At 40.0% G+C, this 16,555-nt stretch overlaps 1 non-coding gene across 1 annotated transcript; it reads right to left on the bottom strand.

Annotated features, from left to right (window-relative positions):
- Positions 1–279: 279 nt before the first annotated feature.
- Positions 280–354, bottom strand: Trnas-cga (transfer RNA serine (anticodon CGA)). Its single transcript has one exon. It is a non-coding gene; the product is annotated as a tRNA-Ser (tRNA).
- Between the last annotated feature and the right edge of the window lie 16,201 nt (positions 355–16,555).

Here is a 16,555-nt window from a genome sequence, read left to right as displayed (position 1 = left end):
AAAATTGTTCAAATGGCTCTGAGCACTATGGGACTTAACATCTGTGGTCATCAGTCCCCTAGAACTTAGAACTACTTAAACCTAACTGACCTAAGGACATCACACACATCCATGCCCGAGGCAGGATTCGAACCTGCGACCGTAGCAGTCGCGCGGTTCCAGACTGCGCGCCTAGAACCGCTAGACCACCGCGGCCGGCGAAGGCGACATTCTCTTCGAGGAACAGTATTGAGAAAATTTAGAGAACCGGCATGAAACTTCCTGGCAGATTAAAACTGTGTGCCCGACCGAGACTCGAACTCGGGACCTTTGCCTTTCGCGGGCAAGTGCTCTACCAACTGAGCTACCGGAGCACAACTCACGCCCGGTACTCACAGCTTTACTTCTGCCAGTACCTCGTCTCCTACCTTCCAAACTTTACAGAAGCTCTCCTGCGAACCTTGCAAAACTAGCACTCCTGAAAGAAAGGATATTGCGGAGACATGGCTTAGCCACAGCCTGGGGGCTGTTTCCAGAATGAGACTTTCACTCTGCAGCGGAGTGTGCGCTGATATGAAACTTCCTGCACGCCCGGTACTCACAGCTTGAGTCGTGAGTCGTGCTTCGGTAGCTCAGATGGTAGAGCACTTGCCCGCGAAAGGCAAAGGTCCCGAGTTCTAGTCTCGGTCGGGCAGACAGTTTTAATCTGCCAGGAAGTTTCATATCAGCGCACTCTCCGCTGCAGAGTGAAAATCTCATTTTAGAGAACCGGCATTTGAAGCTGACTGCAAAATGATTCTACTGCCTCCAACGTACATCGCATGTAAGGACTACGAATATAAGATACTACGGAGGCATATAGACATTCATTTTTACCTCGCTCTATTTGCGAGTGGGACAGGAAAGGAAATGACTAGTAATGGTGAAGGTACCCTCCGCCACGCACCGTACACTGGATTGCGGAATATCTATGTAGATGTAGATTTAGGAACACGTACAGGGTGGTTACAATTAAACTTTCGCTGCTCGAACCAGTGTAGAGTGGAAACTATTTACGGGATGGGTAGCTAACTTTATAGGAATGGTGTTCAGCCTGTGCGCTGCAGGATTTTCGTTGTTGGTAGTGTTATACTCTGTTCATCATAAGAATAAACTTGGTGTAAACATTACCCAATGTATTCTTTCGCGTATGCTTGAATCTGACTGGATTTCGTTTCGCGTGGAGCGGAAGTCAAGCTGTGACCAGTACAGTCAAGTACGATCATAAGAATACGTTTTATGCTGTGTTACACGCACATAGACTGAGCGATAATGCGGGACAATAGCTTTACTGGCGCATTAAACTTGGACAGCACTGGCCAGCCAGCGGTCCAGCTACCTTGCAATGATGTGAGCAGTTGCAGTTCAGACGTAAAAAGAGACGAGCAAGAAAACAATATAGCTAGCTTCGAATGTCATTTAATTTTTAAGGAGAATGAAATAATATTCGGAGAAACTCCAGCACTACCGCGTGCTTCTTAGGTGACCAGACAGAAAGTATAAAATGCACTCGGCAATGACATGTGAAAAAGCTGTGTGTGTGTTAGTTCCAGTACGTCTGGCAGCTTAACAGTCTTGTTACTTCTCGGACCAAATCCAGCAACTTGGCTGCAGATCAGTTCCGCTGGGTTCATATTATAATGGTACAGTAGCAAATGTAAAAACGCAGCATTTGTATTACGTGCTCGATGCTGTGAAAATGATTGTTTTTCATGTTTCTACGATACTTATCTACCTCTGTGGTATAAAACGATGGACATAGTCCAAATAAAGAGGATTTGATTTTTCATTTTTGCCTTTAAAAATTAAATTCTTATATTTTCTTAATTTAAGCGACTTTTAGTTTTCTTAATGTAAGCAAATTTTTTGAAAAGGCTTTCATTAAAAAACATCGATAATTAAGAATTTGTATTTGAAATGAAAACAAAACAAAAAATGTGAAATCTTATGGGACTTAACTGCTAAGGTCATCAGTCCCTAAGCTTACACACTACTTAACCTAAATTATCCTAAGGACAAACACACACACAGATGCCCGAGGGAGGACTCGAACCTCCGCCGGGACCAGCCGCACAGTCCAGAAATGAAAACAGGAATTTCACGTCCAGTATATAATTAGAAACAAGAAAACGTGCATTATTAATTAAAAATGATGATGAGTTTTATAATTGCGAGATGTAGGTATTTCAAATTAACGAGAAAAAAATGATACTAGGAAGATTTGAACTAAAGAACTAGTAATTGTGTTAGGTTAAGATTCCATTTCGCTACCGACTGCGCTACATCTCCGAAGTTAATCAGAGTTTTAACTGTATTACATAGAGTAAATGGGAAAACTTCAAAGCCGATAGCCTATTTCTCGGCACTTTTTAACCGTATTCCACATGCGTGTTTCACCACGGAACAGAAAGCAGCCTCAGCCATTTTCATATTGCGCATTAACTGCGCGACACTCAGAGCACAACACTGCAGAGGCTGTGACTGTACACGATTTTTGAAATAAAAACTGCGTAGCTAAAGCGTGATTAAGAGAACCGCTGATAGCTGTTAATACATTTGAATATCTTAAAGTTTCATTTAACGTAACTTAGTAATAATATATCTAATACATAAGTAGGACCTACTTCTTGGAGTGTAACAACACCAGTGTAACGTGTGCTACGGCTTCTGACCAATCATCGCGTTTATGTTTGTTAATATCAGGTTTATTCTTACGATGAATGGATTATAGTGTCATGACTTGTAGTTAGGTGTCGATACTGGTATAGTGACGTAGGGTTCAACCACAAGCATCAGTGTGCATTACAGTTGCAGTCAACTGACGGGATACCAATTCGATTCTACACAGAGTACGCGAAAGAACTTGCCCCCCTTCTAACAGCCGTGTACCGCAAGTCTCTAGAGGAACGAAGGGTTCCAAATGATTGGAAAAGAGTACAGATAGTCCCAGTCTTCAAGAAGGGTCGTCGAGCAGATGCGCAAAACTATAGACCTATATCTCTGACGTCGATCTGTTGTAGAATTTTAGAACATGTTTTTTGCTCGAGTATCATGTCGTTTTTGGAAACCCAGAATCTACTATGTAGGAATCAACATGGATTCCGGAAACAACGATCGTGTGAGACCCAACTCGCGTTATTTGTTCATGAGACCCAGAAAATATTAGATACAGGCTCCCAGGTAGATGCTATTTTTCTTGACTTCCGGAAGGCGTTCGATACAGTTCCGCACTGTCGCCTGATAAACAAAGTAAGAGCCTACGGAATATCAGACCAGCTGTGTGGCTGGATTGAAGAGTTTTTAGCAAACAGAACACAGCATGTTGTTATCAATGGAGAGACGTCTACAGACGTTAAAGTTACCCTTTGGCGTGCCACAGGCGAGTGTTATGGGACCATTGCTTTTCACAATATATATAAATGACCTAGTAGATAGTGTCGGAAGTTCCATGCGGCTTTTCGCGGATGATGCTGTAGTATACAGAGAAGTTGCAGCATTAGAAAATTGTAGCGAAATGCAGGAAGATCTGCAGCGGATAGGCACTTGGTGCAGGGAGTGGCAACTGACCCTTAACATAGACAAATGTAATGTATTGCGAATACATAGAAAGGAGGATCCTTTATTGTATGATTATATGATAGCGGAACAAACACTGGTAGCAGTTACTTCTGTAAAATATCTGGGAGTATGCGTGCGGAACGATTTGAAGTGGAATGATCATATAAAATTAATTGTTGGTAAGGCGGGTACCAGGTTGAGATTCCTTGGGAGAGTGCTTAGGAAATGTAGTCCATCAACAAAGGAGGTGGCTTACAAAACACTCGTTCGACTTATACTTAAGTATTGCTCATCAGTGTGGGATCCGTACCAGATCGGTCTGACGGAGGAGATAGAGAAGATCCAAAGAAGAGCGGCGCGTTTCGTCACAGGGTTATTTGGTAACCGTGATAGCGTTACGGAGATGTTTAATAAACTCAAGTGGCAGACTCTGCAAGAGAGGCGCTCTGCATCGCGGTGTAGCTTGCTCACCAGGTTTCGAGAGGGTGCGTTTCTGGATGAGGTATCGAATATATTGCTTCCCCCTACTTATACCTCCCGAGGAGATCACGAATGTAAAATTAGAGAGATTAGAGCGCGCACGGATGCTTTCAGACAGTCGTTCTTCCCGCGAACCATACGCGACTGGAACAGGAAAGGGAGGTAATGACAGTGGCACGTAAAGTGCCATCCGCCACACACCGTTGGGTGGCTTGCGGAGTATAAATGTAGATGTAGATGTAGAACATGCTGTGGGCACTGTGAGCAGAGCTTTACTCGTACAGCTGCTTCACCAAAATGACAGCAGTAATGCTGCTGCTCTTCGTTAGTATAGATGCATTAAAGGAATACGGAGAGGTCCTTTTCCCGCACCGAGGTTGAAGAACCTGACTCGGAAGTTCAAATAAACTGGCGATTTTGGAATTGCTCCTGGGAGGGGCCGACGACAAATTACGCCACAAATTGTTCAAAATGTTCAAATGTGTGTGAAATCTTATGGGACTTAACTGCCAAGGTCATCAGTCCCTAAGCTTACACACTACTTAACCTAAATTATCTTAAGGACAAACACACACACACACACACACACACACACACACACACACACACACACACACGCCCGAGGGAGGACTCGAACCTCCGCCTGGATCAGCCGCACAGTCCATGACTGCTGCGCCGCAGACCGCTCGGCTAATCCCGCGCGCCCTCAAATTGTTGAATAAGTTACTGTTGCCATGACAGAATGCTAGACGCAATGTGCGATCTTCAAGTAGTGCACCAGTTGTGTCACGACAGCCGGAACATTCCACGGTTCACCGTTCGAAAAGTGCTACGAACAGTTGTGGAACGGTATCTCTTAGTGTGGTTCCAGGCTGTCGTGAGTACGGATGGCCATCACACTGAGCGACGTTTGTAACCTGGAACGTAAACACAGCACTCAATTAACAAATGTTATCCTCCTATGTGCAAATTAAAATGTATTTCTGTGAATGCTTTATTCGTTATTTGTCTTCCGCATGTAGTTAGAAATGTTTCCACAAAGTTCCATTGTCCAACGATCACTCATTTTTCATGGAGCCTCTGAATAAGCGAAAGTTTGATTATTTCAGCCTTGTCTATGAGGTTTCACAAGTGATATTACGCAAATGGTGTTTTATACGGGCGACACATTAAACAAACCGTGGACGTCTCTTGTTAACACTATCCTTTTCAGAAAGAAAGTTATTTGGCTTAGGTTTTTGTGACTTTTTTACAGTATCTTTGAGTTTCAGTTGTTTTTCTCGCCTCGTTGCTTTCTTTTTGAGACGTTCAAGTAATTCTGTTTCTCGAATTTTTGCATTGCTCTGATAACTACTGTACAGATACTGGACACGTGTGAAACATCTATCGTATCTGTTGAAGCATTGTACTGCGTCTACGTATTGCTTTCTGTTTCTTCAGAGAACTTCAAATTCAGCTGTATGGTAACGACGAAATTCTTCACTGTCTCGTTGTCTCTTCCACATGTCCTTACAAATATTTCCACAAAATTTCATTGTCCTACAATCACTCGTTTTTCATGAGACCGCTAGAGTATCGAAAGTTTAATTATATCCACCATGCATATCCGGTTTCACTACCGATCATGCGTGCAGTGTCTTTTTATAGAGGCAACTCATTAAACAAAAGGTGCATGTCTCCTGTTAAAACAATCACTTGGCGGAAAGAACTTATCTGGCTTAGCTTTTATTGAAATTTTTATAGTGTCTTTGTGTCAAATGTTCGTTTGATGACTATTCCTGTATTGACTGGCTCTCGCTGTTCTCGTATACTGTCCCTAGCTACGCTTAACCTATGCTCCACGACTTTCATTGCCACCAAGTCCGTGTTTCGGAGCACTACTTATATCTGTGAGTACATTCTGTTGACGACAGCTCACAATTAGCTCCTGTGTAGAAGTTTTAAGTGTCTCAGCTCATATGTGACTCAAGTACCAACAGACGATACGCACCACTTATTTCCTAACTCACTGGACTTAATGTATTTGACGATTGGAAGATATGAAGCCTGAATCAGAATTGTAGCGCCATGCACCGTGGCACGGCGTTCTCTGCGGCAATCGATGTCTGCGGCTTCCAACTCCTGCAGTGCCTGACGCTGTTCGGGTGCTGCCCACTGCCAAGGAAAGCCTGGAGGGGAAGCTCTTCCCAGCACACAGCGATGTCAAATGAGTGGATTAGTGATGTTACATTAAGATGACCAACGTGACGTACCCTGAGCATGAATGGAAAGTGTGTTGTATGTACAGCTTGACTGTGTGCGGGAAACGAGAACTGTTACCCATTGGAACATAAAAACGGCAACGCTTTGCACCGAACACTCCTCATTCTTCTGTAGTCACAGAAAACTGTACTCCACTACATAAAAAGACTATTAAATTATGTTGCATCTGCAATTTTAAATATAGGTATGGGGGGGGGGGGGGCGGAGGCTGTTTAAAGTTACATTCTTCTAGAAGGACACATTGCAGTCTGATGTACAGTTTCAAGCTGTAGAGGCAAATTAACTGACAACAACATGGCTTTACTTGATAAGCAGACAGTGGAAAAGAAATATTTTATTAGTAAAATTTAGTTATTTATTTATTCATCCACACATAATTTTACAATGATATTGGGCTTGCCAGCTTAATACAGTAATAAAACGTAATTGAAAGTTTCCCAACATGCAGGCATACACTTACTTCTAGATCTAGTTAATTTCAAAATAAATGTTACATGATTTATTTACATATGATCACGAGTCAGTGCAAGTCAGTCAACTGTCTGTATTTCAGTTTTTGTTGAGCCTGTCTGCATTTATGAGTTAGAAATCAATTTTTAATGATCGAAAATGTTAAAATAGGACATCTGTCGTTAGTAATCCATGTGACCTGTACCATCGAGCACCATTTTGTTGTGCTGGCGTGTGTAATGAAGATCAAGCAGAGTAAGGGAAACACTTTGTAAACAAATTGTGAAGAAATAGCTTTGTGAAGTTAAGGTACCCCGCTCTGCCAATCTGCAACGGAGAGCCTCCATGAAAACCTGAGATAGGCCCAATAAAATATGAAATAGGCGGACTCTTACTGTAAACTATGCGTCTTATTCTGTTTAGGAAACTGCAAATCATGAGAATCAGACAACAGTTTAGCACATCTGAAATATGAATGATGTCTGAAATATTTCGCTATCATTAAGATCTGGTTTAACATACACATCAAGACAACTAGAAACAGTCAGGTATGCCATTCCAGGGAGGTCGCGCAGCTATTGGCTGATGCGTGTGACGTCTGTGGGAATACTGTTCTACCGCAGTCCGCGAGAGTTGAACACCAGCCTCATGTTGTGAAGTCCTGATGCACATTAATACACGTCGCTTAAATTTAAACTTATAATAAATATACACTTGTCTGTTACAATAATAGCCACCTTCAAAGACTTGATACTTGATATTAAGAGCTAGAATACCTTTGTAAGTAGGCTGTTTAGGTTTTCTTATTGGTAACGCCACGTAGCGCTCTGTATGAAAATCACTGGCTGTGCTGTGTGCAGTCTGTGGCTAGTTAGCATTGTTGTCTGCCATTGTAGTGTTGGGCAACTGGATGTTAACAGCGCGTAGCGTTGCGCAGTTGGAGGTGAGCCGCCAGCAGTGGTGGATGTGGGGAAGTGAGATTGCGGATTTTTGAGAGCGGGTGATCTGGACATGTGTCCATCAGAAACAGTACATTTGTAAGAAGGGATGTCATGAACTGCTACATATATTATGACTTTTGAACACTATTAAGGTAAATACATTGTTTGTTCTCTATCAAAATCTTTCATTTGCTAACTATGCCTATCACTAGTTTGTGCCTTCAGTAGTTTGAATCTTTTATTTAGCTAGCAGTATTGGTGCTCGCTGTATTGCAGTAGTTTGAGTAACGAAGATTTTTGTGAGGTAAGTGATTTGTGAAACGTATAGGTTAATTTAGTCAGGGCCATTCTCTTGTAGGGATTATTGAAAGTCAGATTGAGTTGCACTAAAAAATATTGTGTGTCAGTTTAAGCACAGTCATGTATAATTTTTCTAAGGGGACTTTTCATACGTCGACCCTTAGCCAAGGATGCCTCACTGGAATCTTCTGATTTTTTCTTGTAGTTTGTGTAATTAGTGCAGCCTTTGTTTATTGTAGAGAGAATTTCCTTTGTAGTTGTAGTTTTTCATTCTTGTACAGTAAAACAGTTGTGGCATGCATGTAGATTTGCACCAAGTATTTCGCAGCTGCGCTTGCAATTAACGAGATATTATTTTCAATGCTATGTTAATGTGTTTTCTTATTTTCCTCTTCTAATTGTGGTTTTCTGTGTTGTCGTGTGAAGTATTGTGACAATAATGGCGTGTGAAAAACGTAATCCTAGGCTCCAAAGTAAACTGTGAAATGACCGTGAAGACGAAAGCAGTGTGTTAGCGCCGCCGAGTAATGAATTAACTGATGTTCAAAGTAGTAATTTGGTAATTGTGCATAGGGAAATGGAGCGGGCTGCAAATAATGGTGTAGGCAGTGAAACAATTAGTGAACAGGGAAGCATTATCGATCGATCGGTCGGCAACAAAAAAATGGTTCAAATGGCTCTGAGCACTATGGGACTTAACATCTGTGGTCATCAGTCCCCTAGAACTTAGAACTACTTAAACCTAACTAACCTAAGGACATCACACACATCCATGCCCGAGGCAGGGTTCGAACCTGCGACCGTAGCAGTCGCGCGGTTCCCGACTGAGCGAGGTCGGCAACAGCTCGCCTCTGGAATCCGAAATGACAGGACACAATCTTGCAAATACTGTAGATTTAGGTTTTGCGTCCTCGCTGTTTTCTCAAATAAGTCAAGACACATTTTCTGCCTGTCAAAATGTGAATGTTGCCGGTGCAAATGCACTGCCGAAAAGCATAGAGGAACAGATTCCAGACACTAATACATTATTATTGCAATTAATGTAACAAATGAAACAAAATCAGAGACAAACACAGTAACAGTTAGACACAATGGAACAAAATCAGAGACAAACACAGCAAAAGCTTCAAAAGTTAGACACAATGGAACAAAAGCTTCAAAAGTTAGACTCAGTGGAACATACGCTTGAACAAACACTTGAAGATTTAACTACTGAGTTACATAAAATCGAATCGAAATGTGAAAAAGTCTGTAATGACGTAAAAACACAAATTTGTGAGCATTTCCAACCTATTTTTTCGCGGCATGAAAATACATTACAGAATCACGAATTAGCCATAAAAGAACTGCAAACTATTGTTCATGAAAATCATGAGACCTTGCAAGCTAAAATTGACTCAGTTGCATCTACCGATTAGGTTACGCAACTTGCAAAAACTCAGGAAAACTTAAAGGACGCAGTAGATACGATTTCAACACAAATGGACACTCTGAAATTTGGTTCAGAAAAACACACTGAGGAAATAAGTACACTATCGGAGAAAGTAGCCGAACTTTCGGATCAGTTCACTAACTTATCTGCAAAGGTAGATGATGATCTGAATGACACAAGACCTGTAGCCATCACTGACACAGAAGAGTATGAACAAATTAAGAAATTCAAACAAAATCAGAATCAAATTAATACGCAACACAAAAGAGAAATCCGGGAAGTACAATATCAGTTGGCACAAGTAATACAAAAATTACATATTTCAGAGGACACTCGCGGTCCAACATGGGAAGAGGGACTTAGAAATACGGAAAAGCCACAAAATAATAACACAGGGCATTTCGGAAATTATGAAAGAAATTGGCAAGGTGCACCGAATTTTGAGATGGAACTGCCGACACGACGTAACAATGACCGATATGCTACCCGCCGACACGATGTTTTTGACTATAAACTGTTCATTACTACGCGTAAATTCAAAACATTTAAGAATTCTGGCAACGACATTCATCCACAAGCGTGGCTCCATCAATTCTCTCATTGTTTTCCTCCCAACTGGTCATTAGAGCACAGATTAGAATTTATGTGTGGCTACTTAGAGAATGAACCAGCTGAAAGAATGCAATCAGTCATTCACGATTGTCACGGTGAAAGAGAATTTTATCATGCCTTCCTCTCAGCATATTGGTCTCAAGCTACACAAGACCGAGTAAAACATAGCATCATAATGATGAAACATTTCGAACAATCTGAATTTTCCAGTCTTGTGAAATATTTTGAAGACATGTTGCACAAGAATCAGTACCCGTCAAACCCATACAGCCCCTCAGAACTCATCCGCATTTGCTTAATCAAATTAGCTGAACATTTACGACATATTATTTTGGCAGGACGTTGCAAAGACGATATTGAAGCTTTTCAGGGACTCTTACAAGAATTATAAATTGACACTGACAATCGCGGAACGCGAAAACAGGAACACAACAATTACAGGTCACATCCGTCACAATTCCGCGATGACAGAAATAATAAATGGACACCGCAAAGGCTATTCTTACAACGTAAATCGTAACCAAAACAGACACCACCCATATGACAACCGTTGGCAGAGTAGTAATAATTACAGGGAAAGATCACCTCTCCGCAGTAATGACTGTCACGGAGTCAATCAGAGAAACAGACAATATGGGAACCAAAATAATTATTATCAAGGGAGAGAGAATAACTTCATACGCAACGGTCCAGCGCGCAATTACGATTCCGGGAGAAATTCTCCACCACGTGACTGACAAGAAAGAAACTATGGAATCTGCCGACATGACGACAGACGATGTGATCGTAACGAGAGACCTGAATTGCATCAGAACTGGAGGGATTCAAACAGGGCAGGGCCCTCTCGACAAGGTGAATTTGTAGAAGTTAGGTCTCTAAATCCCAATAACGACGCGCGCCAACAAAGAGACAATAGGCAATGACTCATACCGCTGGCAACCGCAAATGTACTTATGAAACTGACGACGCAGCTGCCGTAGCTAGTAAATACGTAAAAATGGAAGACATTAGGGACATCTTACTCCAGGAACACGACATAAAACATAACAACATTGCATATCCTGTGGTTCACATTACAGTAAATGACGTAAAATTTACGGCAGTACTTGACTCTGGCAGTCCCATTTCAGTAATTAGTGAAACATCCTTTAGCAAATGCAACAAATCGAACGATTGCCCCACACTTCCGTTACGTAAGATTAAATTACAAGGTGCAATCTTTGGAAAAAGTGTAGATGTACGCCAACAAACCAACTTAGAATTCTTTTGTCAAAGCCACAGCTTCTCTATGAACTTTCTTATTGTTCCATTATTGTCGACGGAAATTATATTGGGAGTAGACTTTTTGAATGAATACAAAGCAATCTTAAACTTTCACGATGCTGAAATAAGTTTAGAGAAAGAAGGTAAGTCAATAGCTTTGAAATTTGAAGATTGGCTCTCAAACCATGACGAAGAAATTAATCGGCTTTACCTCCTGTTAGACAACAGTTCGGAATTTTCGACGGAACTTGACACCAACAATCACTCTGCAAGTACTGACAGGGATAATATCGACGGCGCATTTGATACTAATGAGTTAATTCAGAATAAAATTCAAACAATTGAGAATTGTAATGATACTGATAGGCAAGACGTTTTTGAGATTTTACAAGCACATTCCACAGTTTTTACTCACAAAACAGGAACAATCAAGGGATTTCAATACCAATTTCGTGTTCGTGAGCATACTACATTTTGTGTTAGACCATATGTAATTCCGGCGCATTATAGGGACCGTGTTAGAACAGAAATACAATCTATGCTTGACGAGGGCATTATTGAGCCTGCAGCAAGCTCATACAACAATCCATTACATGTTGTTGAGAAGAAAAATGGATCGATCAGGCTTGTCTTAGATTCGAGACAAATCAATACTATCATCATTCCTGAAACAGACAGGCCGCAAACGTTAGAAGAACTTCTTCAAAATTTTAATAGTGTAAAAGTGTTGTCTTCTATTGATTTCAGATCCAGCTTTTATCAGATCGAACTTCATCCAGAATGTAGAAAATACACAGCTTTCCTTTGTTTCGGCGTTTGTTATCAGTTTCGGAAACTTCCTTTTGGTTTGAACATTTCTTCGGCAGCATTCATTCCCGGGCTAAATTCCATATTACCTGAGTTCTTAAAACGTCACATCACCTTATATGTGGACGATATTCTGATAGCAGAAGCCTCATGGGAACAACACAATCGCATCCTCAACAGCGTGTTACATATTTTTACAGAATCTGGAATTACAGTTAACTTGGAAAAGTCTGAATTCGGTAGGACAAAGGTGAAGTTTTTGGGACATATTATTTCTTCTGAAGGCATTCAGCCGGATCCTGAAAAGTTAGAAGCAATCAGAGCCATTCCAGTTCCATCCACAAAAAAAAAAAAAACAAGTCGGCAGTTTTCTAGGTCTCGTAAATTTTTACCGTCGTTTTCTGAATATGCAAATTCTAGTTACACCAGAACTTTGTTCTCTCACTGGAAAAAATACTATTTGGAACTGGGACGAACAAGCACAGTTGGAATTCAATTCTTTGAAAGAATCGCTACTTAACGCGCCAATACCAGCTCATCCAGATCTGTCACAAGATTTCTGCCTTAGTACGGATTCTTTTAAAGTCGGTCTTGGTGCCCATTTATTTCAAGAAGCCACAGAAAATGACACTACTGTTCAGAAAACCGTTGCTTTTGCTAGCCGAGTGCTAAAAAAATCTGAAAAAAATTATTCCGTTACTGAATTAGAAGCTTTAGCTATCGTTTTGGCATTTAACAAATTCCGTTTCTTTCTTTCTGGCAAGCACGTAAAAGTATACAGTGATCATCATGCATTACAATTTCTTATATCTTCAAAATTAAATCATGACAGGTTAAAACGTTGGGCATTGTTTCTGCAAGAATTCCACTTCACAATAGTCTACATTCCCGGCAAGGAGAACATTGTTGCGGACGCACTGTCATGCGCACCGGCTGGGATTGAGAAAAGTAACACAGAAGGCAACCTCGAGAAAAATTTCAGCATTCTTTACATTCAGAAAGTCGCCTTTCAAAACTTCATCTCCACATCTTTAAAGGACATTGCTCATGAACAAGATAAAGATCCGATTTGGAAAGACATCAAAAGCAAATGGCATGAAAAGACACACACACAGATTCGGCATTATTATCTGGTTAGAAACAACATACTGTTCAAACGCTGCACTGTTGACGACAAGCTATGGGTACTTTGCATTCCTGACGATTTTGTTAATAAGCTCATTTGGTACATTCATTTCAGCTATGCACATTTTGGCCCACGAAAATGTTATCATATTCTTCGGACGACTTGTTATTTTAACAATATGGAAAAGAGAATTCGAAGAGTCTTGTCTATTTGTAAACTTTGTCAAAAGGCGAAACCATCTACTATCTCACATCGTGCTCCGTTGTTTCCTATCATTCCTTCTAAATTAAATGAATTTGCTGCTGTTGATCTCTTGGGACCCCTTGTCAGAACATCGAATGGATTTTCGTACGTCCTAGTCGCTGTTGAACTTACTTCAAAATTTGTTTCTTTCACACCGTTACGTAAAGCCACTGGACGTTCTGTATCCAACGCCTTTGTTACACATTTCTTACGTGAAGTTGGCCATGTTGCTAAAGTCATTTCAGATAACGGACCGCAACTCAGATCTGCTGTTTGGTCACGCATGTTCCGGAATCATAAAATCAAACCTGTTTTCATTTCATTGTACTCACCACATTGTGACCCCTCCGAACGGATTATGAAAGAAATCAATAAGCTTTGCAGACTTTATTGTCACAGAAAGCATCAGCATTGGGACAGATATTTACACTTATTTCAAAACGTGCTGAATGAAATGCCTCATGACTCCACTGCTTTACCACCTACTCTTGTACTGAAGAATGAAGAACCACCGAACAGAATCAGAGAGCTTGTACCTTTCCCGAATACACGTAAACTTCGACACAAAGACATAATTGATTTGGCTATTAAAAATATAAAATCTGCAGCAGACAAAAGGAGAAAACTACACGGTAAAGCAAATGCAAAGAAATTATATATTGGTCAGAAAGTTCTCATTAAAGCTCATTCATTGTCACATAAGAAGAAACACTTGAGTCACAAATTCTTTCTAGTTTACAATGGACCTTGCAGCGTCCAACGTATACCACATGATAATTGTGTTGAAGTTGGAACTCTGCGTACTAGGAAGAGTAAAGGTTTACACCACATTTCACATGTAAAACCGTTTATTGAAAGATAATCTGCTTTTAACTTTGTCTTTGCCATATAACTTTTCACTTTACATTGCTAGTATGCTTTGTCAGACTTACAATCTGTTAACATGCAACAATGTTTGAAGTTAAATATCCAGTCAAGAACCAAGAGAGCTTATTTAAACAGAAATTACGAATGCATTGTTATTGTGAACAGACGACACAGTGTTATTGTGTGTGTACATTCTTGCTTGTTAGTTGCACGATTACGTAACAACTATAAGGCTCACATACTTAGAACATTTACCAGTACTGCTAATGAGATTTTAATGCAACATTTTGGTTTACTCGAAAATACATTCTAGTTTTAAAGTACTTTCTGTGAGATACCAAATGACACAGTGGTTAGTTTATGTGACAGCTACACGATTTTATCACGACGCTACTAATGAGTGACAATTTACAATGTTGCTTTTGCGGTGTTTCTGTTTTATATCTGCACAGTTTTTCTGAATTATTCTGGAAAGTAAAACATGTTTTAGTAGTAACTTTTGTGGTATAGCTACAATGAGACAGCCTTTTCCGTAGCACAACAATACGCTACAGCACAGTACTTTCTTCATCACGGCAATAAGCGTAATAACTAAGATATCTATACGCAAAGCATTTCACTTTTGTTTATCATGAGGTAAGTACATTGACTTCCGCAGAACTTAGTTTTCGGCGGACGATAACTACGGCACTTACACAGAGATTATCTTACAACAAGACGCACAATTTAGCGCTACAGTACACGTATTTGAGTGATTAATTTTGTACTTAAAACATTTATTTTTAAAGATATTTGAAGTACAGTGATACAAAGGTTTTCCGTGATACATTTCTTTCCATTGCTGTAATCTGTAACACCTGAGGGTACAATTACATTAATCCTCAGGGGGTACACGCCTACATTGTGTACTATGTGTCTGGCAAGCACAAGGAGTCCTAGCTAATATGGTATTTGCTTATACAACTTTACACATCGGTACCATATTTCTCTAACACATAAATTACACAGCTATCTGATCATTTAACTGAGAGAGACAAACATTTTTTTTACTACATCAGTGACAGATGTCTACGCAATTACACAGTTGGATAACTTCACACTTACGAAATTGTATTTTGTCTGTACTTTGTGAACTGTTCATATTTTTTCGGAACCATTGTGATACTATGAGAGCTTTGAATGATGTATTTGGTAAGGGATCATGATTTTTGAAGTACGTTTGAGGTAGATGACTTTATTGAAGGTCTTGAAATTACTGAAAGAAGCTGCGACGATTCTGAGATGTGATTGATCTGTTATGATGTTATTATTACAATGACAATGTGTATTATGCTGTTGAGGTATGTTTATGCTCAATAAGCTGAGAATCGTACTTTAAGAGTTATGAAATGTGTGTAAATGCGTGAATGTATCACAATGCAGGCGAAAATTTTTTGCACACTGTTATATTCATAGGATTTTGTTTCTACACATTTGCAACGCAAATTGTCGACCTGTGAAATTTTTTATATGAGACTGTCACTGTAGTGCAAACTGGTGTAAATATTTCGGTAAGAAAGTTAAGTGACCGTCACGTAATGCGTCATGGGCACCCAGCTGCACAACAGTCGCCTGGAGAAAAAGGCATTAGTGTGTGCCTTTCAGAGGCACAGGTGGAGAAAAAAGGAGGCCATTATCCTCGCTATTGACATTTCTTTGTAGAAAGCTTCGCAAATACGACACGCTCAAACTTGAAAACATATGATTATACTGTGGAGCTCTTAATTTATGATATTTACTAAAATGCCTAATGAAATGATGAGAAACATTTTACATCTATTGTCATTCTAGTTGAGAGATTGCTCATTTTGTTTAATATCTGGTTTCTAGCTGCACTGCAGCATTGGTTAAAATAAAATTTAATAGATGTACTAGTATCACTATTTTCTGTCTACAGACCCAGTAAACAATAATTTTATGATCTGCTTCCAAAAAAAAAAAAAACGAGGGAGCGCAAAAAGACATTTCCACTTCACAGGAATTGCATACATAATTTTTGTCAGTGACTTGGTAACTTGTCTGCTAGAGTAAGTTACAGTGATGCATCACTCTAGTGTTAAGATGTGACATAGGTATTAAACATAGCCATTTTTACTGTAATATTTTTTCTGATTGAGCTTTGTCATGTTTAGATATAAGTTATTGCATTTGCTGCTG

The sequence above is a fragment of the Schistocerca serialis genome, chromosome 3 (genome assembly GCF_023864345.2).
Source record: "Schistocerca serialis cubense isolate TAMUIC-IGC-003099 chromosome 3, iqSchSeri2.2, whole genome shotgun sequence".
Lineage (NCBI taxonomy): Eukaryota > Metazoa > Arthropoda > Insecta > Orthoptera > Acrididae > Schistocerca > Schistocerca serialis.
This window is presented reverse-complemented; position numbering and strand designations above follow the sequence as displayed.